General features: G+C 45.3%; 1 pseudogene; it reads left to right on the top strand.

Annotated features, from left to right (window-relative positions):
* Positions 1-26,194, top strand: LOC130863386 (trafficking protein particle complex subunit 3-like; annotated as a pseudogene).
* Positions 26,195-27,155: the final 961 nt, after the last annotated feature.

Raw genomic sequence — 27,155 nt, forward strand, 5'->3', positions numbered from 1 at the left:
ATGGAGGAGGAGAAAACGGAAAACCTGCGGCATAAGAGCTGGCCGGGTTTTTCGGCCCCACAGATTTATTCTGAGGAGATGGAGAGTATGTCATCATACAAGACTGTCCTTGACAGTGAGTTAGAGGAGGACTACTTCTCCTGTGTAGAGGATTTAGACATGGAGGATGACAGCGAAGAGGCTGAGATCCAGGAGAAGGGCAGCATCACCATCCAGTCAGGCCTCCATCCGCTCTGTGCCCTGCACCAGAGGGAAGACCATCAAGAAACCATGGGCCCTAGCCCAAGCCAAAGCAAAGTAATTGAAGACACCATTGGTGCTCCCCTCAGCCAGGGATTAGTCCCTGAGGTCAGCATGGGCACTGGCCCCAGCAGGGATACTGACTCCAAGACAGGCCATGGCCTAGACATTGATGAAACCGGTTATTGTGCCCCTGAGAGCCAGACTACAGTGCCTAATGTCAGCACAGGCACTGGCCCCAGCACGGAGAGTGAGGGCACCATAGGCCATGGCCCAAGCCGAGGCCTAGACATTGATGAAACCGGTTATTGTGCCCCTGAGAGCCAGACTACAGTGCCTAATGTCAGCACAGGCACTGGCCCCAGCACGGAGAGTGAGGGCACCATAGGCCATGGCCCAAGCCGAGGCCTAGACATTGATGAAACCGGTTATTGTGCCCCTGAGAGCCAGACTACAGTGCCTAATGTCAGCACAGGCACTGGCCCCAGCAGGGAGAGTAAGGGCACCATAGGCCATGGCCCAAGCCGAGGCCTAGACATTGATGAAACCGGTTATTGTGCCCCTGAGAGCCAGACTACAGTGCCTAATGTCAGCACAGGCACTGGCCCCAGCACGGAGAGTGAGGGCACCATAGGCCATGGCCCAAGCCGAGGCCTAGACATTGATGAAACCGGTTATTGTGCCCCTGAGAGCCAGACTACAGTGCCTAATGTCAGCACAGGCACTGGCCCCAGCACGGAGAGTGAGGGCACCATAGGCCATGGCCCAAGCCGAGGCCTAGACATTGATGAAACCGGTTATTGTGCCCCTGAGAGCCAGACTACAGTGCCTAATGTCAGCACAGGCACTGGCCCCAGCAGGGAGAGTGAGGGCACCATAGGCCATGGCCCAAGCCGAGGCCTAGACATTGATGAAACCGGTTATTGTGCCCCTGAGAGCCAGACTACAGTGCCTAATGTCAGCACAGGCACTGGCCCCAGCACGGAGAGTGAGGGCACCATAGGCCATGGCCCAAGCCGAGGCCTAGACATTGATGAAACTGGTTATTGTGCCCCTGAGAGCCAGACTACAGTGCCTAATGTCAGCACAGGCACTGGCCCCAGCAGGGAGAGTGAGGGCACCATAGGCCATGGCCCAAGCCGAGGCCTAGACATTGATGAAACCGGTTATTGTGCCCCTGAGAGCCAGACTACAGTGCCTAATGTCAGCACAGGCACTGGCCCCAGCACGGAGAGTGAGGGCACCATAGGCCATGGCCCAAGCCGAGGCCTAGACATTGATGAAACCGGTTATTGTGCCCCTGAGAGCCAGACTACAGTGCCTAATGTCAGCACAGGCACTGGCCCCAGCACGGAGAGTGAGGGCACCATAGGCCATGGCCCAAGCCGAGGCCTAGACATTGATGAAACCGGTTATTGTGCCCCTGAGAGCCAGACTACAGTGCCTAATGTCAGCACAGGCACTGGCCCCAGCAGGGAGAGTGAGGGCACCATAGGCCATGGCCCAAGCCGAGGCCTAGACATTGATGAAACCGGTTATTGTGCCCCTGAGAGCCAGACTACAGTGCCTAATGTCAGCACAGGCACTGGCCCCAGCACGGAGAGTGAGGGCACCATAGGCCATGGCCCAAGCCGAGGCCTAGACATTGATGAAACCGGTTATTGTGCCCCTGAGAGCCAGACTACAGTGCCTAATGTCAGCACAGGCACTGGCCCCAGCAGGGAGAGTGAGGGCACCATAGGCCATGGCCCAAGCCGAGGCCTAGACATTGATGAAACCGGTTATTGTGCTCCCGAGAGCCAGACTACAGTGCCTAATGTCAGCACGGGCACTGGCCCCAGCAGGGAGAGTGAGGGCACTGTAGGTGATGGTCCAAGCCAGGACACAGAATTTAATATAAGCTTTGGTGGTCCTGTGCCTCCCTGTCTGTACCCTGAAGTCATCATTATCCCTGGCCCCCCCTGGGAGAGTGAGGAGTCCCTGAACACTCCCCTGAGCCACAGGGAAGAATGTGAAGATACTGAGGGCATTCTGCCCAGCCCAAATGAAGACAACTTGCATGGTGAGGAAAACCAGAACCCAGACAGGAGGAGGAGATGGCGCCTCAAAGGGGTGAGGAGGCAAATCCGCCGTCTCTGCTGCTGTTTCTTCTGTTGCCTCCTCACCCCAACGGAAGAAGCCCCAACCCCCAGGTGAGGGACTGGGAGAGGTGGGAAATGGAGTCCCAGTGAGACCGGGTAGACAAGCCCAGTGACTTCTTGTGTAATTTCATCTTTGCTTTTGCCGTGGGTACACGGCACCATTTAGAGGACAAGAACCCTAATGTCTGTGACCCTAGAAGGAGCTTTCCCATTCTGCCCCTTTATATGGATTCTGGGAAAGTTGAGCCTGAAGCAGACAAGCAGAGGATGCAACCAGGGGCAGTGGAGGGAAGGATAGGGGTTTGGGCTTGGGGAAGGGAGATCAGGTTAGGCAAGAGGAATCATGTAGAGTGCTGTGGGACAAGAGGCTAGCCCAGTGGTGAGTCCTGCCTGTGTCAGAGTCACTAACAGAGTCCTTTGCTTGTATCTTCTTTCAAGGTCTGAAGAACAGGCCTGGGGCCATGGTTCTTAAACCATGGGTGTCGTTCGGCCTGGTGTGGCCTACCAGCCACAAGAGGGGGCCAGGCCAGAACATTATAGAGCTTTGTACCCGAAATCATCACGCCCTGTGGCACATGCTGTGACACATGAGGACAAGCTCTGTACCCCTCCTCTCCCTGCAGTGGGAGCTATTAGCTCCCATAAGGTAAGCTGATACTTGTCGTCCCAGCACTATGGCTGGACAGAAAAGTCAGACACAGGGCCACCCCATTTTAAAGAGCCAGCCTTCCAACTTCTGCAATCCACGTTATGCAACTTCATGTTCCACACAACATGGGGTCTTCACCAAGTCGTCCCCTAATTTTTGAAGATCCTTATCGATGAGCAGCTGTAAAGAAGTCCATGTACAGGGCAGAGAGGAGGAGAGAGGTGTGTGGGACAAGGCAAGAGAGAAGAAAATCAGTAAGGCAGAGAGGGGGACAGGGCATGACACTAGGGAAGGAGAGGAGTCTGCCCATAGGAAATTCCAGTTCCAGCCAGGCAGCTGAGAAGAAAGAGATGAGAATGTAGGGCAGGGACAGGGACCTTGGGCGGGCTGATCGGGAGAAACTTCCTGAAGAAGAGACATATGAGATGCAGGGCATGGGTTCCCAGGAGCGGAAGACCATGCCTCCCCAGGGGGTTCAAACCAACCCCTTCCCAGGGTCCTCCTCCTCTTTCTGCTCTAACAACCTCAGGCTGATCTGGAAGAATCTGTGTCCTTTTCTTCACTGCCTCCTGCCACCAGGGTCCACGCTGCCCTTCCCATGTTCCGGAAGTTCAGAAACTGTGGTAGTATTTTTATCCCAGTGAATGATTCTTTCACTTTGACTAAAATTACAGGACTTTTCTGGCTACTGTGAAAAGGTAACTAGGACTTGAGAGGGCTGTGGAACATCACCGCTGGACAAGGCCAGCATCCTTAGATGGCTTTGTGTCCAGTGATGACATCCGGGGTCTAGATTGGGGCAACAGTCACTGTCATGGAGCTACAAGGTGTCAGCCAGTGTTATTGTGTACATTCTTGCTGAGTGAGGTGTCTGCAGAATTCTCATGGTCACCATGCAGGTTGTGAAGAGCTCTCTGGGTCAGCAAGATCTTCCCAGCTGACAGGGAATCCAGGGTTCTTCTGAGGGGATTATTTGGATCAGTGGTTCTCAATATTCCTAATGCTGCAACCTTTTAATACAATTCCTCATGTTGTGGAGACCCCCCAAGAAACAGTTACCTTTGCTCCTGTTTCTGATCTTAGATGAGCCTGTGAAAGGCTCATTCGATCCCCAAAGAGGTTGAGACCCACAAGTTGAGAAGCGCTGAAGTGATGAATTAGTTTGAGTTCTCTGAGTGTCTTTTTATGGAGGATGAGTTTCTGAAGCCTGGTCTTGATGGAATCCACCAATGAATCGGGTTTTCTTATGACTGCTGAGAATGCTGGCATTGGTCTTTCTGAATATGGGTGTTGTGTCAGCTTAGCAAATAGCAGTCTACTCCCTCAGCCACCGCTGAGCACAGCTTGCACACACAAGTCTCTGTGGCAGCCTACAGTGCCGAACTCTACTGGTGTTGATGGTGCAGTGGGTCAGCAGGTCATCCTGAGGAGGGCTTGACACTTGTCTCCCTGTGTCATGAATCATTTGCCAGATACCCTGGGGCCTTTGAGATAAGAACTTGGTGCAGACAGATACCTATTCTAGCATTCACTTACTGAATTTGCCCATTCCTGCTGTTTCTACTCTATCGCCACTTAAGCGAAAAAGCATGTTACTTAGGGGTCCACAGTTGCAGATGGGGACAGCACATGACCATCCTGATGGGAATCTAGCAATAGGCAGACAGTCATGGCATTGGAGCTGGAGGTGATAGCTGACGCTGATTCTCAAGCAACACAGAGAGAGAGATTAGAGAGAGGGATATATATGTATACACACATAAACACAGACATATATATATATATATAAAGAGAGAGAGAGATAGATTAGAGAGAGGGATATATATGTATACACACATAAACACAGACATATATATATATATATATATATATAAAGTGAGAGAGAGAGAGAGAGAGAGAGAGAGAGAGAGAGAGAGAGAGAGAGAGAGAGAATTATTTGGAACGTGTTTGGTTCTAGAATCCTTAAAGCTCTGTGACCCCTACTGAAACTTCCTTCTTCCAGGCCACACCTCCTGTTCCATATCCAAACATGTTCATCCATGGGGGCCATTCTCATTCAAACTAAGCCACATACTAACCAGGATGGGGACAGGACACTCTTGGGTAGCATCGCCCTGAGTTCTGACTGTTGATGTCCCCACTCTTCAGTTCTCCTTGCACTCTCAGAAAGCAGATGACACCACTGTCTCTCTTGAAAGTTGCAAACCTGCACTTCCATAAAGATGTCTGGAAGACAGAAGAGACCCTTACACTCAGTTTTATCCACAACAAAGTTTCTTTTGTGGAGCCCCTCACCTAGAGGAGCCCTTTTTGCCTCTCTGCACCCAATTGGATGTTTGTGACCACCTCACATGGTCAGAATGGGCTAGATAGTCTCAGAAAAAGAATAACAGGCACACCCCTCAATCCTCATTGGGAGACACAACATACAAAACCATCAGTGGTCTGCCTTATGTGACAATGGAAGCCTGATCACAGTGGCAGCCTGTCAACCAACCCATGCCACAGCCTCTCTGCCAACTTGCTGAAAGAGGTGGGGCATTCAGTGTTGGTGTCTTCCTGCCGCTGACTACCAGACACAGTAGTCAATGTGAACATAAGTCCTGGACCAGTGCAGGGCACCATGGAGTTTAGGGAGTGCCCTGCCAATCAGCTCCTTGTGTTGGGAAAGCCATCTATGCAAGCAAAGGGCGATTTTCTCAGTTTTCTCATGAGACTTTGGAAAGCAGGGGATTAGTAAACTCTGTGTGACTCTGACATCATGATCTGTCTCCTGTCATGGGGAAGCTGAATGGGAGGCAGGTGGGCAGGTGGCCAGAGAATTCAGGCTGAGCACCATGGAAGGTTAGAATGGGACACACATGTCTGATCAGCTCTCCTTAAGCAAAGGCTGTCTAGCCAGGGACAATGTGAAAGAAATCTGTCCCTGACAGACAAGGTTACAGAATCCATTAGGGACACCATCCAGTAAAGCCAGGCCACTTCCTTTCAAAGACTTGAAGGCAGGGGCTGGAGAGATGGCTCAGCGGTTAAGAGCATTGCCTGCTCTTTCAAAGGTCCTGAGTTCAATTCCCAGCAACCACATGGTGGTTCACAATCATCTGTAATGGGGTCTGGTGCCCTCTTCTGGCCTTCAAGCATACACACAGAAAGAATATTGCATACATAATAAATAAAAATAAATTTAAAAAAAAAGGTAGCCTTAGGAGCTGGAGAGATGGCTCAGAGGTTAAGAGCACTGACTGCACTTCCAAAGGACCCGAGTTCAATTCCCAGCAACCACATGGTGGCTCACAACCATCTGTAATGAAATATGCTGCCCTCTTCTGGCCTGCAGGGACATTTGCAGGCAGACCACTGTATACTTAATAAATAAATCTGTTTTTTAAAAAAAAAAAAAAAAAAAAAAAAGACTTGAAGGCACCAGCCTCATCTGCCCTTCGGTCGTACCTCAGGAAAGCGCGTGGTCACTTCTCTGCCCCTTTCAGACAGCAAATCCACACTGCTCATCTTCACACAAGTCAAGAAACCATGTGGTTTGTTTTGTTTTGATTTTGGCCAAACTTCTTGATCCCCAGGCTGCTCACCATGGCAGGAAATGGATAATAACCTTTGGTCTTCCTTACCTTGCAGGCACTCGTGAACATATTCAACCATAAGCTTTTCTTGCTTCCCATACAGAGCTCCAACAGGGGATTGACTACACACAGGGTCAATTATTCATTTGTTCTGTTGACATTAGGCTCCTGAGAGCTATCATAAGATGAGAATGTAGCCATGAAATTGCCCTCCTAGTGACAGGAATAACTCACTCCACCAAGTGCTTGGTCTTTAAATGTGAGGGCGTGGGCTCAGAACCAGCTGCCACATAAAAGCCTTGAAGGCCAGTGTGAGCGTTTCATCCTACCTCTATGGAGGCGGAAGGGAGAAGCCCCCTTTTCATCGTTGGACAGGTGGTCTAGAGTTACCGACAAGTCACAGGTTCAGGGAGAGTGTCTCAGGAAGCAAGGTAAGTGTGACACTTGAGAGCCTTCCTACTCACACAGGAGTGGACACAGGCAGTGCTCCAGAAGACACATATGAACCCAGACGCACATAAAAGTTGGGAGGCATGAAAAAAAGGGAATAGAAAGAAACATGGGTAAAGGCTTCATCTTTCATAAATGATTGTTCTTATGTGCGGGATCTATTTCTCAACCTGCGATAACTGATTTTTGTCCACAGCATTCTAGCGAAAGGCTCCTGCATAACTGTGGTTTCAACTTCATTTTTGTCTCCTCAGACGACTCTGCTGAAAATCATGGGTCGCTTGAACCTATAAAGAACAGCGGGGTAACCTGTTGTAAGCTGCCTCTGTTGGATAACAGAATGGCAGCTCATAGCTTTGTGTGGCAGCATTTCTCACGATGCCACACTGGTATGGAACCCACTGCTGCTTTTCACTTGATGTTGGCGCATCAGGACTATGTTCTACTCTTAAGAACATATCCCAGGCCTAAAAGAGAAATTTCTCTGTTTATTATTTCATTATTCAATAAATAAATTCCTGTTTATTATTTACTTTATTAAATGTTGACTTGATTTTTATCCTGACCCGTGGGGCAGTATTATACAGGCCCTACATTGTATGGCAGCCAAACTTACAGACCAGCTCATACCTGGCCACAGGGAAGGTGGTCACATGACTTCCAGACAGGATGTTGCCATCCTCAAAAGATTAGGATATGCTAATATTGTTCTGATTCTTTCTTTGCCATTATGGAGATCACCTGGGAAGTGTTAATCCAGGCTACCTGACAGAGCAACCATACTTGCAGCAACTCGTGTGTCAGGATACCTATGTCTTATTGGTAACTGTTTCTGACACCCACAGACATGTCAAGTCTACAGCATGGCCACAGGGACACCCTATGCCGTTTTTTTGTTTTTGTTGTTGTTGTTGTTTTGGGGGAGACAGTATTTCTCTGTACCTTTAGAAACTCGCTCTGTAGAGCAGGCTGGCCTGCCTCTGCCTCCTGAGTACTGGATTAAAGGCATGCGCCACCACCACCACTCAGCAAACTGATGCTTTGATTGCATTGACATGAGCAGTCCAGGAAGGAGCTAGGAAGGCCTTCTGGGCTCGGGGTCACATGGTCACAGGGCTCTCATTTGTGGGAGCAAAACAAACACTTTCTGTGATGGGCAAATAAAAAGGAGACATCAAGGGATGTAGAGCTGCCAACCACAGAGGAAAACATTTTTAGGTCAATTAAACTGAAAGAGGCAGAGAACGTGCCTCAATTCAGATGCCCCTGCTCAGCTGTCCAGCCATCAGCATAGGTCTGCCTTAGGAAATTCAGAGACACAAATGACATCAGAACAGCTAGGGAAAACATGAAAACCAAAGCTAAGGAAGCACACTCAGGAGGCAGAGGCAGGAGGATCTCTGTGAGTTCAAGATCAGCCATGTTCACAAAGGGAGTTCCAGGACATCAGAGCTGTTACATAGAGAACCCTTTTCTTGAAGAATCAGAACTCCCCTCTCCCCGCCCCCCCCCCGAAAAAGCAAAGGAAGCTTGAGTCTGTACACAGCTTGGTAGGCAAGCATGAGGCCTGACTTCCATGTCCCTCTGTGACAAACAGGAATGGTGACATGTGCTTGGAATCACACCACTGGCAAGGCAGCCATCTGTTGATTACTGGGTCTCACTGTCGAGTGACCCGGTATCAAAAGAAAAAAAAACAAAAACAAAAAAACAAACAGTGACTGTGCCTGAGGAACAAACACTGAGGTTCCCCTGTGGCTTCCACATGCACATACACCAAATGAATGTATGTGTGCACACACACAAGTGCATGCATGCATGCGTATATGTGTAAGAAGAAACACAGAAACAGGAGAGAGAGAGAGAGAGAGAGAGAGAGAGAGAGAGAGAGAGAGGAGAGAGAGAGAGAGAATAAAAGATCAATTAAACTTTTGTGGACTGATTGGTGTGTCTCAAAGTATTTTGATTTTTGATTCTTTGAGACAGGGCTAGCGGCTCATTCTGCAGTTCAGTGAAGGCCCTATGTATCTCTAATGGTGACCTCAAACATTTGCTTGTTCTGCTCTACTACCAACTGAAGACATTACAGGTATTGGCCTCGCTCTTCATATGTCCAGTGCTACAAATCTGTACCAGATACTGAAGCATGCTGGAGCAACCTCTGTGACTAAGGTGATCCTGAAACCATTTTACAAATTTCATGGAGGGCTTGGAAACAGAGGTTTCTCTGGACTGAACCGTCCAGCAGCGGCTTTGAAATAAATCCTCATTATATTGTTATATTGAGTAGAGAATTTTGGCTTATAGTTCAGACTTATTACTAAATATCTCTTACATTTAAATTAACCTGTTTCTATTTATGTATTGCCATGTGGCTGTGGCTTTACCGGTTCCCTGTTGTCTTGTTTCTCAGGCAGCTGGCTCCAGTCTTTGGACTCCGCCCTTTTTTAATCCCTGTATCTCTGTTTGGCTTCCCCAAACTTGTACCTTTATTCTGCCTTGCTGTAGGCCAAATCAGCTTTATTACCAACCAATGAGAAGAATACATATTCAGAGTGTACAGAATGGTTATTCCATGGAAAGACCTGGCATCAGGAAATGGAAGAAGGATCTCTGGACTCAGAATTAGTGTGGATGCTCTCAACTCATGTTGTGTAGCTTGGGTCCCTCTTAGCAGATATTCACACTGAGAAAGGTGTCAGAAACTAAAGAAATGATATCACAGGATGAGAAGTGTCAGTAGACACCATGGTCACTTCCCAAAGCTCAGAGAGACTAGGGACATAGCCCCTGAGGGCCTCAGAAGAGACAGTCCCTGGTAGAAATGAGAAGGCTAGGGGATGGGCTAACTCTACACAGCCAAACCTCTAGGACATGATGACAGTTCTGACCAACAGGCAGAAAACTTCTTAATGTTCATCATCTTGGGTCATCATCTTTTGTCAGGACACAGGCAAAAGTCACAACACAGATAAACAGACACCACATAAGCTTTGTCCTGGGGAATGGGATATTGGTTCCACATTCTGAGGAACATCCGGTTTGTGAGAGCCACACAGAGTGACACTCATGGTGAACATGGGGACTAAGAAGCCACCAGAACTAGGGACTGTGTTGGGGGGATTCCGTGGTTGGCAGAGTACTTGTCAGACAACAGTGGGGACCTACGTTTGTGTCCCAGCACCCGCATATAATGTCGGTGGCACTAGCACACAGTGGTAATCCCTACTCTTGAGAGTACCCAAACCACACAAAGACACAACTAAGAAAGATAATTACAGACCAATCTTCCTCGTGAACATTAAGTCAAAAATACTCAATAAAGTACTGGTAAACCAAATCCAAGAACACATCAGAAAAATCATCTACCATGACCAAGTAGGCTTCATCTCATAGATGCAGGGATGGTACAACATACAAAAATGTGTCAGTGTAATCCATCATGAAAACAAACTGAAAGAAAAAAACCACATGATTATCTCATTAGATGCTGAAAAAGCCTCCAACAAAATACAACATCCCTTCGTGATAAAGGTCTTGGAGAGAGCAGGACTACAAGGAACATGGCTAAACATAATAAAGGCAACATACAGCAAGTCAACACCCAACCTCAAACTAAATGGAGAGAAACTCCCAGTGATTCCACTGAAATCAGGAACAAGACAAGGTTGTCTACTCTATCCATATCTATTCAATATAATTCTTGAGGTCCTAGCTACAGCAATAAGACAACAAAAGGAGACCAAGGGGATACAAGTCAGAAAAGAAGAAGTCAAACTCTCACTATATGTTGATGATATGATAGTTTACATAAGCGGCCCCAAAAATTCTACCAAGGAACTTCTAAAACTCATAAACACTTCAGTAATGTAGCAGGATTACAACTCAAAAAATCAGTAGCCCTTCTGTACATAGATGATAAATGGGCTGAGAAAGAAATCAGAGAAACATCACCCTTCACAATAGCCACAAATAACATAAAATATCTTGGAGTAATTCTAAGCAAATGAGTAGAAGACCTGTATGACAGGAAATTTAAATCTTTGAAGAAAGAAATTGAAGAAGACACCAGAAAGTGGAAAGATCTCCCATGCTCTTGGGTAGATAGAATCAACATAGTAAAAATGGCAATCTTACCAAAATCAAATGTAATGCCCACCAAAATCCCAGCAAAATTCTTCACAGACCTTGAAAGAACAATACTCAATTTCATATGAAAAAGCAGAAAACCCAGGATAGTCAAAGCAATCCTGTACAATAACGAAGCTTCTAGACACATCACAATCCCTGACTTCAAACTCAACTACAGAGCTACAGTATTGAAAACAGCCTGCTACTGGCACAAAAACAGACAAGAGGACCAATGGAACCAAATCGAAGACCTAGATATCAATCCACACACCTATGAACACCTGATTTTTGACAAAGAAGCAAAAATATCAAATGGAAAAAGGAAAGTATATTCAACAAATGGTGTTGGCATAATTGAATATCAACATGTAGAAGAATGCAAATAGATCCATAGCTATGCACAAAACTCAATTCCAAATGGATCAAAGACCTCAGCATAAAACCAAGAACACTGAACCTCATAGAAAAGAAAGTGGGAAGTACGCTTGAACGCAATGGCTCAAGAAATCACTTTCTAAATACAACTCCAGCAGCACAGACACTCAGCAAAACATTAAGTGGAACTTCCTGAAACTGGGAAAGTTCTGTAAAGCAGAGGACACAGCCAACATGACAAAATAGCAGCCTACTGAATAGGAAAAGATCTTCACTAACCCCACATCGGACAGAGGGTTGATCTCCAAAATATACAAAGAACTCAAAAAATTGGTCATCAAAAGAACAAATAATCCAATAAAAAAAATGGAGTACAGACCTAGACAAAGAACTCTCTACAGAGAAATAAAATGACTGAAAGACACTTAAGGAAATGCCCAACATCCTTAGCCATCAGAGAAATGCAAATCAAAACAACTCTGAGATTCCAATTTACATCTGTAAGAATGGCCAGGATCAAAACCACTGATGAGAACTTATGCTGGAGAGGATGTGGGGTAAAGGGAACACTCCTTCGTTGCTGGTGGGAGTGCAAACTGGTACAGTCTCTTTGAATATCAGTATGGCGATTTCTCAGAAAATCAGGAAACAATCTACATCAAGACCCAGCAATACCACAAGGACATGTGCTCAACATGTTCATAGCAGCATTGCCATAGCCAGAACCTGGAAACAACCTAAATACCCCTTGACTGAAGAATGGATAAGGAGAATGTGGTACATTTACGTAATGGAGCACTGCACAGCAGAAAAAATCATGACATCTCTAAATTTTCAGGCAAATTGATGGAGCTAGAAAACATCATACTGAGTGAGGTAACCCAGACCCAGAAAGAGAAATAACATATGTACTCACTTATTAATGGCTTTTAGACATAAAGCAAAGAAAACCAGCCTACAATTCACAATCTCAGGGAACCTAGACAACTTTGAAGACCCTAAGAGAGACATACATGGATTTAACCTACATGGGAATTAAAAAAAGACTAGATCTACTGAGTAAATTGGGAGCATGGGGACCACGGGAGAGGGTAGAAGGGAAGGGGAGAGGAAGGGGAGCAGAGAAAAAATATATCACTCAATAAAAACAATTTAAAAAAAGAAAAAAGAAAAGGCAGACAGGTTTGCCTTGCGAACAGGCTTCACAGTAAAGCCTAAACAGGCTGCAGGTGCAGCTTCCCACTAAAGAAACATGCTCTGCACTGACTGTTCCCAGTAATAACTACTCATGTCTCTGCTAAATCATTAGAGGGAAAGAGTGTGTTCTAAGATAAGGGAAGGTCTGACGACATGAAAACTTAACTTAAAACTTGTAACTTCAAATTGGAGCTGTTCTGGGAAACAGCACATAGTTCACCATCATCTTAATGAAGTGCAGCCAGGTGGGAAGTCACTGTTTTGAGTAGGGATGGAAGAGAGGAATGTCATGTAACTTTACCAGCATTTTGATTAGAGGTGACCACCTAGGAGGAGTGGGGCCTACCTAGGAGGTAACAATAGATTTCCAGGATTTTTTGGATTAGGATGGGTTTTTGTATAATTCCTGTCTGTCCTGGAAACATGGTTTATGAAGAGAAAGGGTAATCCACTTGGTGTTGATTTTAGAGACAATGAATTGTTTACACTGTTGAAAATTGGTTTTGCCTTCTACAAACTGTGGTTGTGCCTTGTTATCATTCTTGTAATAAAAAGGTACTTTAGTTGCATATTAGCAGAACACACAGTTGAGAGATCTTAAACTTCTTAACAAGAAACTTTTAAAGTTTTACAGAAAGTTTAAATAAACTGGATATTTTTAAGAAACAGTTTTTCAATTGTTTTTATTGAGCTATATATTTTTCTCCACTCCTCTCCCCGCCCCTCTCCTCCCCTTCTACCCTCTCCCATGGTCCCCCCAAAAAACAGTTTTTTAAAAGCTTAAATTTTTAAAGCTATGGGACATTTTAAAATTTATAAGATCTTTTATTATGATACCTTTGTTAATACATGACCTTAATAAATATATAAATAAAAAACTAAAACTTAGGACCACAGCTAAACACAGGGACTGTGTTCCTAGCTTATGATGCAGTAAGATGCTGACCTAAGCAGTCTGGCAAACGTTCTCTCCTTAACTATTCAGCTTACAGAGATGGATTTAGGAATATAGTCTAACATCCCCGCTTTTACTAACATTGTTAAGCTGTAGCTAATTTGGTAAACTAAGTCATAGAGAAAACTGTTGTGTTCTATAATGGTTTACTATAAAAGGATCAGGAAACTTTCAGTTTTCTTTGTAGACAGTGTTTATGAGTTACAAGACTTATCTTGAGCGCACACCTTTAATCCCAGCACTCGGGAGGCAGAGGCAGGCAGTTCTTTGTGAGTTCAAGACCAACCTGGTCTACAAGGGCTAACCAACTAGAGAAATGTTGGTTTCTAGTTATTTGTTTTAGGCTTAATTTTGAAAACATACAAATCTGAACATATAAAAAATGATCCTTTCTGAGGTATCTGGCTATTAACTTGTTTGTCTTTTAAGACTGAGATATAGGCCTTATCCCAGCTAGGTTTAGCTTTTAAAAAATAGCAATTTCTAAAGTGAAGGTCTTTTAATACCAAGATAAGTCTTTTTTTGCTTTGTTTTTGTTTGTTTGTTTTGGTTTTTTGAGACAGGATTTCTCTGTAACTTTGGAGCCTGTCCTGGAACTTGCTCTAGCTCTTGCTGGGATTAAAGGTGTGCGCCACCACTGCTCAGCCCCTGTCATTTTTAATAAATTCGGAAACTGCTTGGTCCAGGCTTCTGTTTACTCAGGTAACATTTATCCTTCTCTGACTAGAAGAATGTCTCAGCGGTTAAGAACACTGCCTGCTCTTCCAGAGGTTTTGAGTTCAATCTCCAGCAACCACGCTGAGCCTCACAAGCATCTGTGATGAGATCTGGCACCCTCTTCTGGCCTACAGGCATGCATGCAGACAGAACACTGTATACATAATAAATAAATAAATCCTTTTTAAAATGTATCCTTCTCAGATTTGATGGTGTTTGACAACTAGGCTAGCCTTTTGCTCTGAAACCAAGGTGTAACTCTGTTCAGCTGTTTCACAGACACCTGCACGTTCCTAGGGAAAGCTTGCTGCCCTATATCAATGGATCTGGCCTACGGGAAACTGATATTGAGCCATTCCACAAATTACCTGAAGAACTTTGTCACTATAATCAGGACACATCTCCATTCCATTCTTTCTGGCAGTCTTCACTCTTCCCGTGGCCACTGTCATTCAAAGGGCTGGTGCTAACAACTCCAGCCCTGAGCCTGCTCCATCCCTGCAGGAAAGGAATAGAGAGGTCTCCAGGGTGACAGACCTCCTGCTGAGCACAAGACCACTGGCTCTCCTCCTCGCCATCCCATGCCAACAGGTGTAGCACAAATAATAAAAAACCAGAGACAGAAATTGGGGTTCAGCCTGAAAACCAGCCACTGAGAAGTTCTACCACTACCGAGGCTGGGTGACCGCAAACTAAGCAGACTAAGCAAACTAAGCAAAACATGAGTTTTGAAATCTCAAAGCCCACCCCCAGGCCTCCTCATCTTTCCCAGAAGCATGCAAATATACGAGTCTATGGGGCGTTTTCATCAAACCCCACAGTGAATTAGTGCCTTTGTGAACTTTCTCATGCGAGGTTTGTGTGAACATATGTTTTCAATTCTTTTAGATACTATCTAGGAACTGAGTGCCTAGGTCACGGGTCACTTCTGCATTAAGGTGTTAAAGTACCGAGAAATAGTTTTCAAAGAGCCCGTACTATCTATATTCCAACTACCAATATTGTAAGGGCTCTATTTCTTCATGTCTGGTCAACATTTGCAATTTGCTTATTTTGTGTACAGGTATCCTGGTGGAATAAAGTACTATCTTATTGTAGATTTAAGATTTATTTTTACATTTTGTTTATCTATATGCATGTCTATGTGAACACTCGCATATTCAGGTCGGAGGACAATTTATGAGACTCAGTTCTCTCTTTCCACCATGTGGGTCCCGGTGACCAAATCCAGACCACCAACCTTGGCCATATGTCCCTTTACCTGCCGAATCACCATGCCCTCCCTCATAGCGCCTGGGTGTTAGTTCCTAATTCTCTAATGAGCAATTGTGCCAGGAATTATTGACTATTTGACTGTCTTCTCTACTGGACAAAGGTTTATTCAGACCTTTATTATTTTTTTTGAAATAACTGATAAAGCGTTGCTGTGTTCTTCAGAATGGCCCTGAGCCTGTGACCCCCTTGCTTTGGGGAGTTGAACACCTGGGACTCTAGGCTTGTCACCTTGCATGATCTGTGCTCTTGTGGAACTGGGAGTCGAACCCCAAACAGGTTACAAAGCAGACGCTTTGCATCCCAAGCCCCCTTTGCCTGTTTTCAATTGGTTGTCTTTTATTAGTAAATCGCGAGCGTTTTCACTAGTCAGTTTTCTGTTACTGTAGCAGAATACTGGAGGCAGCCAACTTCATAAGGAATGGAGGTTTATCCAGCTCATAGCTTTGAAGGTTCAAGGACATGGTATGCTTTCATAATTAAGAAAAGATTAATTGAAAGTGGTTTCATATCAATAACTAATGTGTAGACCATTCAGTGCCATTTCAAGCAACAGGGCTGTGGTAGACTGAATAAGAATGGCCCATAGGCTCAGGTATTTGAATGCTTAGTCAACAGAGAGTGGCACTATTTAAAAGGATTAGGAGGCGTGGCCTTGCTGGAGGAAATGTGTCACTGGGAGTGGGCTTTGAGGGTTCAAAAGCCCAAGCCAAGCCCAGCCTCTTCTCTTCTGCTCCCTGTGAGTTCACATGGAGAACTCTCAGCCACTTCTCGAGCACCATGTCTGCTTTCATTCTGCCAGGCTCCCGGCCATGATGATAATAGACTAAACCTCTGAACTTTAAGAAGTCCCAGCTAAACGCTTTCTTTTCTAAGAGCTACCGTGGTCATGGTGTGTCTTCACAGCAACAGGGCACCAGCTATGACAAGGACTAAGGGGTTACTGATTGTGACACAGACTCGGAGGTTATCTCACCAACCTCCCTGCTGAAGGAAATAGGAGAAAAGAGGAATTTATGTTTAATTGGTATATCAGAACTCCATTTCTTGCCCCCAAGATGTTCAGAATCAGGAATGTGTTTGGTGACATTGGCAGATGGAAGTGATGGGAATTCCCGATGTGACAGGGAAGGATATGATTTTCATTATCATAGCCTCTTGTAAGTTGCTGATGCTGTGATAACTAACCCAGGCCACGCTAACAGCAAACCACCCCAATCAAACTCATTGTATCATATAAATAAATAAATAAAGACATCAAAGTGGGAGCAGTTAAAAAGAAAACAATTCAGTGGAAATAGGAGGGGGACAGGAAGAGGTAACAAGGATTAAAATACATTATCTGCATTTATGAAATTGTCAAGAATTAATTAAAAGTATTTCCAAATGAATCTTTGTAGCTAATGGAAACATAAAGAGAAATGCCTTCAGCAGAGGTAGAAACATGCATGCACACCGTATATAAATAAACCTTTGTGATACTCCATTCTTGGCTATTGTGGAATTCTTTTGCACACCAATAGCCATTTGAGAGCAATGCTTTGTCCTTTGGTGTTATGTGATAGATATTATATGACATCAGAAATTTTTCCTGTGTATTCAGATATATTGTCAATTTATCTTCAGTAATAATATGGGCATTCAGACAGTAATTGAGTAAAATAATAAAAATAATATAAACATATGATTAGAATTGTGAACTCGGCGGTGGTGACGCACGCCTTTAACCCCAGCACTTGGCAGGCATATTCTGAGTTTTATTCCAGCCTGATCTATAAGGAGAGTTCTAAGACAGCCAGGGTTACACAGAGAAACCCTTTCTCAAAAAGAAAAAAGACACACTGATGGTTTGATAATACATCCTATCCCATTCTCCTCTAAAGTAAAATATTATCAAGTATGAGAAGTAATTTATCTGGTAACTTTTGTTCAAGATCAGCCTCAGACTCTGCGTGTAGCACAGTATTTTATGTGTAGTTTAAGTTTTGTCGCCTAGGGTATCAGAACAATGTGCACTAAAGACGCAGACAATAGAGGCAGCAACTTCTGTGCTTCTTTAGTGGCATCTGGAATGCTGTCCTGCCTTTATTCCCCTGCAGGTGTGTGCGGGTGACGAGCACAGCTCACAGCCGCCTGGATTCACGCTAGCGCACCAGTGCAGATGTGAATCAGTGAAGACGTCAAATACTGCCCAATCTTGTAATTAAGATGGTGTTGACCTCAGCCTCTGAGATGCTTTCTAGGGACTTTCAGAGGTTGAAGGACCACAGGTGAGAACTGACGCCTGGAACGTGAGCTCTCGGAGAACGGTGCTTTCGCTTTGTCCATCGATGAACACCACTGTTGCTCCTCTCACAGTCTGTGCTAGGTAGATCCAGGGCCGTGGGGACTCAATCTCATGCCATTGGCAAATAAGGCCTGGGACAGCACTGTACAGTAACAAGGATGGAGCCAGAGACTAGGAACGACCCAGCAGAGAAGAATGAGGCTGGGACTCTTGCCAGGATCCAGCCCAAGTCACTGGCATTTTTTATGGAAGTGTTCTGCATACAGGAGGCTGTTACACCCCTGCGCTCCAATGCAAGGCCCTGCCATTTGACAACTGAAAATGTCTTGCATATTTCTCAGTGTCCACCAGAGGGCGCGTATTACCGCATCTCACACACGTTTGCTAACAAGCACCTTCTGAGAAGTAGTGGAATTCAATACAGAGATCAGGATTGTAGAGTTTATGATTAGACTCCCCTATCGAATATAGGATAATTGAACCGGCTGGCTCTGGATAAGGGTGGTAAGCCAAGAACAGATAACTGCATTTCTCAGGGAAACGCTATACTTGGAGCTGGCAAAGGGGCTCCGTGGACAAAGGGCATTCGCTACCATCCATGACGGCCTGATTTCCATACCTGGGACCGACTGGTGAAGGAGAGAACCAGCTCCTACCCCTTCTTGTCTCTGACCTCCACATCTGTGCACTGGCACACTCCACCCCCACAAATAAATAAACGAATAAATAAATGTTAACTCAAAAGTGAAACTGAGGGCTTTTTACATAAGGGCCACATTTGGTTTTTTTGGCTTTATTTTGCTTTGAGAGAGATAACAGAGAGGTTCTTGTTTTGTTTTGTCCAGAGCAATTACAGCACAAACCTAAGGCATGCTATCAACCAAAGGAAATAAAGGTTCAACCTACTGCAATGAGGAAGAAAATCCAAGGTCATGTGGTTAGAACTTGGGAGCCCAAGAAAGGGTAGTGCCCTGTCTGCTCTCCTGAGTCAAATGAAGAGACAGTCAGTTCACTGCGGACAGGGAAGATGCTACCAAATAACCGAGCCCGTCTCCCACCCTCAGGACATTCCATTCCAAAGTTCCCTGTGTCTGACGAAGGAATGGGAAGACAGAGGCATGGGTGGAGCCTATGGCCAGGGAGAGACTAGGTGCAGACTTGACTCCAGGAAAGGGGCTGACCTCAGAGACTTCAGGGAATTGCCCTGCAGTCCATCACTTCTTGTAGAGACAATAAGCTCGCAGCCGCCCCTCCTTAGTTGAGTCCATTACAGTTTAGGAGGTGCCCAGTGCTGACGGCAGGCAGTTCAGTATGGAGTTAATTATTCGTGCGGTTTTGTCCACGTGTTGACGAACGAGTGCCCGTTGTTTCAGTTTGTTTTTTTTTTGTGTTGAGACAGGGTCTCTACAGCCTTGGCTATCCTGGAACTTCTTGTGTAGACCAGTCTGGCCTTGAACTCAAGGAGATCTGCCTGCCTCTGCCTCCAGTGTTCTGGAATTAAGGTGGGCAGCCCCATGCCCAGCTCCAGCTCCAACAGCTTTAATGCTGTGCAATCAGAAATACTCTGAAGTCATAGGACTGGCTGAAGATTTCCCTTAGCAAAGAGTAAAACACTTCAGGATATATCAATCTGTCCATGTTTCTTTTTACAAATATTTTACTTTTATTTATTTGATTATATTATTAAGTGTGTGCATGCACTTAAGTGTATGCGTGTGTTTAAGTGTGTGCATGTCTTTAAGTGTATGTTTAAGTGTATGCGTGTGTTTAAGTGTGTGCATGTCTTTAAGTGTATGTTTAAGTGTGTGCATGTCTTTAAGGGTGTGTTTAAGTGTGTGCATGTGTTTAAGCGTGTGCATGTGTATGTGTGTAGGTGTTTAAGTATGCTAGTGTGTGTATGTGAGAGAGAGAGAGAGAGAGAGAGAGAGAGAGAGAGAGAGAGAGCTGTAGTGTACATTTGGCATGAGGCGTCACCTTAGCTTGACTGAATATTAGTCAAATATTCACTGAGACAGGATTTCCCTGGCTCGATCTGTAGACCAGGCTGGCTTCCAACTCAAAGATCTGCCTGCCTCTGTCTCCTGTGTGCTGGGATTAAAGGCATATGCCATCACCATTCAGTTATTCATACTCTTTTTTTAAAAAAATATTTTATTTAGTTATTATAAACCAGATGGTGGTGGTGCATGACTTTAATCCCAACACACAGAGGGGATCTCTGATTTCGAGATCAACCTGGTCAACAAGAGCTAGTTTTAGGACAGGCTCCAAAGCTACAGAGAAATCCTGTCTCAAAACAACAACAATAAAATAAATAAGATTTCATTTATTTATTATGTATACACTGTTCTGCCTGCAGGCCAGAAGAGGACACCGGATCTCATTACACATGGTCTGAGTCACCATGTGGTTGCTGGAAATTAAAGCCAGCACCTCTGGAAGAACAGCCAGTGCTCTTAACCTCTGAGCCATTTCTCCAGTCTAGCTAGTCATACTCGTAATAAAGGCGTTTTTGTTTGTTTGAACTTGGATGTCATTTATTTGATAAACATACACATGTCTTTGGAAATGAACTCATTTAATTCAGATGAGAATCTCTTTTGTTTTTGGTTTTTTGATACAGAGTTTTCCACGATAGCCCTGGCTGTCCTGGAACTTGCTCTGTAGATCAGTTTGGCCTCAAACTCACAGAGATCTACTTGCCTCTGCCTCCCCAGTGCTAGGACTAAAGGCATCAACAAGTCTGACTGAGAATCTCTTTTATGACAGACTGGTGGGGTGGGGGAGGGTGTGGTTATGGAGTCTGGGTGGCCTTACTCTCCTAAATCTTTGGTATTGGTTTTTAGGTTGGTAATCTCTTCTTTCTTCTTCTGTTCCCAGAAAGCATTAGGGCTGTGTCCCCACCCCCAATCCTGTTCTCAAAGGACACCAAAACAGTCTGAAAACCAACAAAGCAAAAGCGTGGGGGACACACACACAGGAGGCTCTTGAGCTGTCATAGCACACAGGCATGCTGTCCCATCTGTTCTAAGGACGGTTTTTAGTAAATTATATTTAATGTTACAAACGGGCGAAGTGGCTGTGTTCTAACACTGCTAGTGTTGCAACCAAAGTCCTGTAACTCTCCTGTTCCCCTTATCAAGTGTGCGGCTTTTAACCTGCTTGCCTTATGTCAAAGCCTGGTGGTGGGAACAGAGGCCTGTGCTGAGCCTGGTCTGTGTTACTGTCACCCGCAGTCTTCAGCGGTTCACTTTTGACACTCGACTCCTGTAAAACAAAGAAGACCTACAAGCTTGTTTCCCAGGGGACGGCAAACAGGTTTGTGGTTTATTCTGTTCTTTGATAACTTTGCATTTTGTTGCTTGTTTAGGTCTTCAGAAAACATGGATTGGTAGCTCAGAAAATGCCTGTGCTTTCAAGAACAAGGAAGACAGCTGGACTCTGGAGGTGCACACCTTTACTCTGAGCACTGGGGAGGCAGAGGCAGGCAGATACTGTGTTCAGGGCCAGCCTGGTCCACAGAGTGAGTTACAGGATAGCTAGGGCTACCCAGAGAAAAACCCTGTCTGAAAAAGGGAGGGGAAATAGGGAAGGGAAAAGAAGAACAAAGAAGACTTTCTTGACTTTGAGGTTTTGGGGGGGTTGGGAGCAAGAGGTCTCCCCTTGTTTCTCAGGCTGTCTTTAAACTCTTAGGTTCAAAGCGAGCCTCTTTCCCCAGCTTCAGCAGTAGTATATGCCCCCATTCTGGCTCTTTCTCAGACTTCTTAATCATACTAGTGTGTTCTTTGTATAAGACTCAAATAGAAAAACAAACTAAAAAGGGCTGAGGACTTAAATTTTATCTTCATCATTTGATTGACTTACTTGGTAACTCACAAGAAATACATAAGTTGTAAAATTCCAAGAACTAACTTTGGAACTCAACCCTCAGAGTCCAAGGAAAATGTGAGATAAGACCGATTTAAGCATAGCAAATCATTTATATCTTCCTCTTGTGATGCTCTCGCGAGCAGGTCAGCACCAATAAGAAGCTCCTGGGGAACCTTTATCAGTCACTCCAAAACCAGCTCAGCTCATCATGTGGACCTGGCCAAGACTAAAGGGGCGAGACTCCTAAAAGCATCAGGAGAATTCTTCTCCCATTTGCCAAGTATGCTAAGTAAGGATAATTCATTAACAAGGAATCCAGTAAGATACAGTGTCTAATCACATGAATACTCTGTGACTCATTTGTACCCCACAAAAGAGGTCATTGCTTAAGCTGTCACTGTAGAACATTGTAGCAAGTGCACATTAGAATTTGCAACTGTGCTTTGAACATGCTGCTAGCGGGTAGCCTGGCTCTCCTAGGGGGCTCAGCCTTGAGTTATGTTACTTGTGTGTGATTCCTACCTGGCAGCTGTGGGAGCACATTCTGCTCCTTCAGCCAATAGCATTTAAGATACCAGCCCACTTGGGCATGGTCTCTTATACTATAAATGTAGCTGTAAAGCCTGTGCTTACTCTCTTGCTTCCGGCTCTCACTTCTGGGAGCTAGACTCTGTTCCTGTTCCCCATTCGTGCAGAGGACTGTTATCTAGGACAGTGATCTGTAAGTCTCCCCTAAATAAATAACCCTTTATTATTCATAATTCTGAACTAGTGTGGAATTATTTTGTGACTTCTGCAATCAAAGGGACAGGTGGAGTCAGGGAAGAGAAACTGAGGAACACTCAGTGTGTTGAACTTCAGCCAATCAGGATGGGATAGACAGGGCAGATGACAGGAGAGAATTGTAAGAGTTGGCCAGCGGCAACAGCTGAAAGGCTGGTGTTGTGGCCACCTGGAAGTGGGTGACAGAGGAAGTGAGGAAACAGAACTGGGAATCCATCTGAGAGAGGGAGAACAACTTAACACCCGGGCCTGCTGATAGCCGAATTAATTAAGGTGGCACACATTAATAATGAAATAGTGTCCAGCCTTAAACAGGAAGGAGATTCCACCAGCTGTGTGAACAAGACTGAGCTTGGAAGTCGTCAGGTTGAGTGAAATACATCAGACACAGAAGGGGAACAGAAGGAACCTACTTGCTTACAGAGGGAACCTACGAATGCCAAGCTTGCTGGAACAGGGAACAGAAATGCATGTTAATGGAGGCTGGCAGCCGAGAAGGTCAGGGGAGATGCTAGTTAAAAGATAAAAAATAATAAGTAAGTAACGGATAAATAAATTCAGGAGGAAGATCGTGCTGACTGTAGCTCATAACAACAGACTCCAAATTACCAAGCGGGTGGGTTTTAAGTGTTCTCATCATAAAACACTCTAAGGGCCTGAAGTTTTTAACGTATTTATGTAATATTCTTATTTGTATATAATAGTTAGAGTGTGCCTGAGCAGATAAATAAAGGGGGGGGTCCAGAAAGTCTCCCTTTTCTCAGCCCATTTCACAATGCATAGAAGAATGTGGCTGGCTGTATCCAGGCTCTCCAAAGTAGCTGCCCGGACCAGAGAATACAGGATTTGGCATGCACCATCACTGTCGTCCAGACTTCCAAAAGCCAAGGAGCAGGCTTGCCCTCTGTCTTTGTTTCCTTCACTGTGCCTCAGCCCTGTGAAAGGCAGCAAGCAGCACCCCAGTCCTCCCCTGGCCCTGCACCTTGTACCTTTGCTCTCATAGCTGGTATAGCAGGCCTCCCCTGCAGCCCACTGGCAGTCTGTATTAACTGACCCGCTGGCTGCATATCAGAAAGATGCATTTTGAATCTGAGTATTCAGGGAGAAAGTAGAGAAGAAGCTTGGCTGTGTGAAAGGGCAGGTGATGTCAAGGATTCATGCTTCGTTCCCATGCCAATCACAGTCAGTGACACCCATGGCTTGCTGCAGTCATTCTGGCTTCTCACAGTGACTGTGCTACAGGGACTTAGACAGAAAACCACCACACAAACACAAGAGCATAAGGGCACGCACACACATGCATACACACACAAGCATGCACTCACACACACACGGGCATGTACACACATGCATGCATATGCACACACACATGCACACACAATGCACACACACACATGCTCACACAGATGCACACACATACACACATGCACGCAGACACACACATGCACTCACACACACAGGCGGCACACACATGCACGAACACGCACGTAGACACACACGCACAAACACACACTTGCGGGCTTGTGGATCTGGAGAGCTCCAGCAATTCACAGTTCAGCGACGTTTCTTTTCTCTGAGATGTTGGATGAGTGGACAATTCTGGTTCCCTTCTCACATATTAAATTCAGCAAATGTCGTCCTTAATTAAAGCTAAACATTTCTGACACAGGTCTTAAAGCTCTTTCTAGGTCATTTTTCAGAAATAATAAAAACTATTTGAGGTGCTGGAGAGATGGCTCAGAGGTTAAGAGCATTGCCTGCTCTTCCAAAGGTCCTGAGTTCAATTCCCAGCAACCACATGGTGGCTCACAACCATCTGTAGAGGGGTCTGGTGCCCTCTTCTGGCCTGCAGGCATACACACAGACAGAATATTGTATACATAATAAATAAATGAATATTTAAAAAAAACTATTTGATAAAGTAGAGAAGAAATGAACAAAAGACTGTTAACAATATCATAGATTTAGCAACAACTTTGAGGTCTTGTTTCCTGAACTAGGAAATGAACACTTTATTAGAGGGGCATTTCATTTGTATTTTAATAAAGCTCACCTGGAGATCAGAGAATAAAGCAGCCCCACGCGTCAGCCTTACAGACCAGGCAGTGGTGATACACAACTTTAATCCCAGTAGCCACAAAGGTTTGCCATAGAAACCGGGTGGTAGTGGGCACGCCTTTAATCCCAGCACTAGAGAGGAATATAAGATGGGAGGAGACAGCTGTCAGGCAGTCTCATTCTGAGATTACTGGAGGCAGGATCGCCATTTCAGACTGAGGTTGAGGTAAGAGCCAGTGCCTGGCTGTTTTACTGTTCAGATCTTCAGGTTGAACCCCAATATCTGTCTCTGGGTTTTTATTATTCATGCCACATTTTATACTTTTGTTTGTTGATTTATGTTTTTAAAAGTCCACCTAATGTAACCATGGAAACCTTGGCTATCATTTCATTTCAAAGGAAGATGAAAATCTGCTCTGAATTAAAAACTGACATTTTGTAGCTATATATTTTTCAAACCTTATCCAACAAGTATGTTTTACCATCCTAATAAAGATAATAAAGGTTATATTTTCTACTACCACAGTCACGGAGCTGTCCCAGCATTTGTCCACATCTTCCTCACCTGTGTCGTCTGCTAGAGAAATGCTGGAGAACATGCTATCTTCCTCCTCTGGGCTCAACTCATTCATCTTGTTCCCAAGCAGCGCCTCCAAGGAGTGGCAGCTGCCCCATATGCTCACCCTTGTTGAAACATTGATAAGCATCCAGCAGGTGTTTTCTCCGCCCTCGTCTCCACTCCACTTGAGCTTTGTATCCTCAGCTGGAAACCAGACCCAAGTTGAAGTGCACCACCACCTGACGTTGACAGGCGCTGCCGCCGCCGCCGCCGCTGCTAAAGCCTGGCTCCAGGGGGCGCCATGCCTTCAGTCCCCAGCTACTATTTCTGTGGACTGATTACAGAAATTATCCAGAAAGCATCAGGATGAAATTGAAAGGAAGAGACTGAGCTTATATGACTGACATCTTATATGATTGACACCTATTATAAACTTCTCAAGGACCTGATTGAGAACTTGGCTGACCTGGAGAAAAATCACTCAATCTGCATGTAACTCGAGGCTAAGTCTATTGAAAGAAATGGATTAAGAACATTGGAGTCTGACTAATTGAAGATTTTTTTTTTTGGCACGCTCAAATGTTGGAAGATGTCATGACTTTCGGGAAACTGTGGATATCATTGCTTAGGTAGCATTCAAGATGTACTTGGGCATCACTCCAAATATCACAAATTGGAGCCCAGCTGGCGATGAATTCTCCCTCATGCTGGAAAATAACCCACTGGCGGAGTTCATAGAACTTCCCGATAGCCACTCATCCCTTATTTACTTGAACCTCCTGTGTTGGGTGCTGCGGGGAGCCTTGGAGATGGTCCAGATGACTGTGGAGGCCAAGTGTGTCCAGGACACTCTGAAGGGAGATGGTGTGGCAGAAATCAGGATGAGGTTTATCAGGCGGACTGAAGACGATCTCCCGGCTGGAGAAGAATAAGCAGCTCTAGGATTTTGGGGCAGCCAGGAGCAGCACCTGCAGGGATGAGCAAGATGGGCGCTCCCTCTGCCCTGGAACTTAGTGACTTTGAAGTCGAAGTTACATATTATTCTAACCTTATTTCCACTCTCCATGCTAATAAAGACCCTACAAGAAGGCTCTTCAGAAGGGGGATTCTCTGCTCGCTTCCCTTCAGAGGGGCAGGCGATACTTGCCCTTGACTGGACTAAGAGAGTTCAAACCATTTTACCTTCCTGTGAATTTTCCAAAGCAAAACCCACTTTGACCCCATGAAGAGCCGAGCCCGACACATCTAACGCTGAACAGTCACGACCCCCATTGGCAAATGGCTGCCGGGAGTCTTGGACTGTAGGGGGAGGGAGAACGCTGGGAAGGGGTGGGTAGGAACTGTTGGCTGTAGTGACACACTGTAGTCTTGCCAGGCCACGGAAGCCAGTCACACCGGAAGCACTGGCTTCTCGGAAGCCCCCCAGGTCTCATTCCTCCCTGCTGTTTGGAGGCAACATCTCTTTTTACGGAGGGTCCATTCTTTTTTCTTACCAATTCGTCAATAAAGACGCATTCTTGAGTGGAAAAAGAAAGAAAGAAAAATGGTCTCATCCACAGTCTTGTAGAATACCACTTGTCAGGGTCTGTTCTCTGTCTCCACTTCCTGGGGACTCCACAGAACTATTGGGGACCCAGCCTTTCTCCCTCACTCCCTACCCAGATCACACGGACCCTTCTGGCATGGAAATCAGGTAGGTGATCTTCATTCTGCTTCCTGTCTTCCATTTCCTAGTCTCAACGCTAGCCCTGCATCAGACTACTTTTACGGACCTATCCTCCGTCTCTGATTCGGCTCCTGGGGCACTCAAGTGAACCTCGTGGCAGACCCTGTGAACCATTTCAGTTACCCCCTTCCAAACCAGACCCCAGTACCAAAAACAAGTTCTACCAC

The sequence above is a fragment of the Chionomys nivalis genome, chromosome 21, assembly GCF_950005125.1.
Source record: "Chionomys nivalis chromosome 21, mChiNiv1.1, whole genome shotgun sequence".
NCBI classification, from domain to species: domain Eukaryota; kingdom Metazoa; phylum Chordata; class Mammalia; order Rodentia; family Cricetidae; genus Chionomys; species Chionomys nivalis.